This window comes from Cynara cardunculus (genome assembly GCF_001531365.2).
Source record: "Cynara cardunculus var. scolymus isolate 2C chromosome LG 1, CcrdV1, whole genome shotgun sequence".
In the NCBI taxonomy this organism is placed as follows: Eukaryota; Viridiplantae; Streptophyta; class Magnoliopsida; order Asterales; family Asteraceae; genus Cynara; species Cynara cardunculus.
Genome location: NC_037528.1, coordinates 24,547,484 through 24,551,271, shown reverse-complemented (window position 1 = coordinate 24,551,271; position 3,788 = coordinate 24,547,484).

The window sequence follows — 3,788 nt, the reverse complement described above, 5'->3', positions numbered from 1 at the left end:
CTGGCAGAGAAAGAAGGTGGAATCACTAGAGCTGGTTGATGGACAGTATCCAAGATCTGTTGAAGAAGATCAGTCTGCTGATCAGCGATAGCCTAAGCATCGTCAGCCCTACTATGAAGAGCAGCAATGGCATCGATGTTGGCTTGAACAACTTCTTGGAGAGTCTGGAGATGACTCTAAACTTCTTGAATATCCGCCTGGATGGCAAGGAAGCTCGCATCAAGATCACCCTGGCGGGGCATCTCCTGGTGAACTTCATTGATTCTGTAGATGACGGTATCAACAACTGGAAGGAGAAGTTTGATATCTGATGACATATCATAGTCATCATCGATCTCTTCATTTCCTCCATCATCTTTCTCGCCCCGTCCTCTTCCTCTCCCTAAGCATCAGGTTGATGCATCGAAGAAGGATCTGCAAGAGAGGAAGTGTGAGCTAAAGGCTCAAGGTTAGTAGAAACAAATGGGTAGGAAGATGGAATACTTGAGGGGACATCAATGACATCAAAAGTATTGTCACTGGCGTGAGCAAAGATGTTGTTGAGAGAATGAACATTTGTATGCTGAGGAGCATCGAGAGGAGCAACCTCAGGTCCAGTGGTGCGCGTCTCAGTATCAGGAAGGACGGTCGCTGATACATCATCGACATGTGTAAAGACCAAAGAAGTAGAAGAAGAGAAAATGGTCGAGAAGAGTCGTGGGTGTTCAGCGGTGGCGGCGCTGATATTCACACCTTCAGTGATTTGGGTCATTGAGGCGGTTGGGGTAGGTACCACTGATACGACAATGTTGGGAGAAATCACTAAAGAGCTAGGAGGGTTAGCAGAAGACGCCTTGGGGATAAGGCTAGTTTCAATAACTGAAGCCTTTTGAGAGGCTCCAGCTAGAGACGTGGCTGTCCCCTTTCTGGACTTCTTGGCTCTCTGAGGAGAACAAGAGTTGGTTGAGAGGGTCGTTTTGAAGGGGTTTTGGTGGCTTGGCTGGACGTGGGGGGGTTTACCCTTGTCGTGGCTACCTGAGCAGAAGAGGTAGTGATGGACACAATAGAAGATAGTGCCACATCACTGTTCCTCAGCTTATGATCCAGAATCCTGGATCCAAGCTTGAAAACCTGGAGGTTTCCTTCCTTGGCGTAGAGATCTTTAAAGATCTTTGCAAACACCATTGACAGGAAGTTGGTGTAAGGCACCACCTTTTCTCACTGGCGCTTGTTCAGCTTGAGCACCAAGTCATCGAAAATGACCGCAACATAATTTATATTGCGACGCTGAATCGCAGATACGCCTATGGTTAAGGTGATCCTAGAGGCCTGGTCCTGAACTCCAGTTTTTCCACCCATGTACTGGATGAAATGAGAAAACAAGTATTGCCAGATGGCTGACATCTTGTTCTTCTCAATCTTTGTCAAGGACTTCAGAGGGGCGTTGGAGTCCTTCTTCATTGGCCACTGATAGCCAATGGCATCGAGAAACTCGATGATCTCGGCGGTGGTTGGTTCGCTGTCGTAGGGGCCCTTGGGAAGACGGAAAGCCGACCTGAGAGTGGTTACACCAAAGTTCACTTCCATGCAGTTGAAAGTGAAGTTGATCTACTCCGCTTGGCGTCCTAACCTGACTTCAACTTCAACAACTTCAGCAGTGAACCAGAACTGCTGAAGGAGTTCTTTCACCATGATGGGCTCATGGTTGAGTGCGTAACCCAATGACGACTGCTTGAGGAAGTCAGCCGTGTCTTGGTAATACGCCTTGATGAAGGTATCTCCAACAAGGCAATGTGGTTGTTGGCCTTGATGGAGATCTCGTCGATGGAGAAGTTGACGTTCTTGGCTGCCATCTGTTTGTAACAATAAGAAGTAGAGCAAACCGGTTGTTAGAATAAACCAAGAGTTTTTGGGGTAAGAATATAGAGAAAGTTTTTGAAACAAGTAAGAACTTCTTTTGGAAAATCCTTAAAGAAGAGTTAGGGTTTTTCAAGTGGAAAGTGTATAAAGAAACAAGATTATAACCAAGCAGGAGTTGATTAAATAATCTTTGTTGTTTAATTAAGAGAACAAAGTTCTTAAAACAGATTAAACATATTTCTTAAACAGAAGATAAAGAAAAAAAATAAGATATTGACCTTAGTTGTTTGAGAGAAGAGGTCGAAAGAGCTTTGAAGATTTTAGAGGATTCTTGCTTTGGAGAAATTCTTGCAGAGGTTCAATTAAGAATTTTGAAAGCGTAAAGAGAAAAGTGGAGAAGAAGTCTCATATTTATAGGTAGGAGGAGAGAGAAGAAATATGAGAGGGAAGAAGACGACGGTTCGGGAAAGTGGTCATGATGAAAAAGATACCACGTTCTCATCCATGATTGGATGGCATTAAATGAGGTAGCGTAATGACAGAACCTTTTGCGCATCTCAAAGCATCGCGCATATTAAATAGAGAATGTCGTCATAAAAACGGTTTATTAACTATTTTCTTTTAAAAACAAAAAGTTTTTAAGAAAACGAAGAGTCATACAGCGTTTAACAAAACACTAATAAGACCGTTTGAAAGTTTTTATTACTGAAAAGAAAGATTCAGTGAGAGTTTTAAGACATCAGTGCCAATGATAAGAGAGTCAATGAAACTGGCATTTAAAAAAAACGTTTTAATGACTGATAAGAAAAGGTTCAGTGATAGTTTTTAATTTTAAGAGAAATATAAAGATATACTTAGAGATGTGGTTAGTTACAAGAGAATCACTGACACCACCTTTTAAAACATTTGTCACTGAAGATGAAAAGCTTCAGTGAATGTTTTAATTTTAGAAAAGAGAAGAGTAATCATACCTGAGAAAGATTAGATATATTTACTCAAAAGTTCAGTGTCAAGGATAGAGCACTGAATCATTTCACTTACTGAGTGATGCTTAGTAGCTAAAGATTAATCTTTAGTTTTCAACATACCCAATTCCCTAATCAAGATGTTAAATTTTATCTCATCAAGAGGCTTGCTGAATAGGTCAGCGAGTTGATACTCAGTTGGAACAAAGTGAAGTTTAATATCACAATTCATAACATGATCTCTGATAAAATGATATCGGATCTCTATATGTTTGGTCTTGGAGTGAAGTACAGGATTGTTTGCAATAGCAATAGTACTAGTGCTATCACAATAAATAGGAACCTTTGAAGATCGTAGTCCAGCAACTGATTTTTCATCCAAAGAATTTGGGCACAGCAGCTACCAGCGGCTACGTATTCAGCTTCAGCTGTTGATGTGGACACTGAATTTTGCTTTTTTACTTGTCCAGCTCACCAACTTTCCACCTAGAAGCTGATAGCCTCCATTGGTGCTTTTCTTATCAATTTTGCAAACTGCAAAATCACTATCCGAATAACCAATAAGGTCAAAACCTGAACCTTTAGGGTACCAAAGATCCATGTTAGAAGTTCTCTTAAGATATCTGAATATGCGTTTGACAACAATCAGATGGGATTCCTTTGGTTCAACTTGATATCTTGCACATAAGCAAGTGGTGTACATGATATCGGGTCGGCTAGCTGTGAGATACAACAGGGAGCCGATCGTTCCTCTGTAAACAGTAACATTTACAGGCTATCCATTTGGATCCTTGTTGAGAGTGAGTGGATGAGCCATTGCAGTTTTCATAGATAAACTGTTGGATAGATCAAACTTCTTTAGCATGTCTCGAACATACTTACTTTGGTTGATAAAGATATCTTTATCTGTTTGATTGATCTGGAGACCTAAAAAGAATGTTAGTTCTCCCATCATGCTCATCTGATATTCTTTCTTCATGCGTT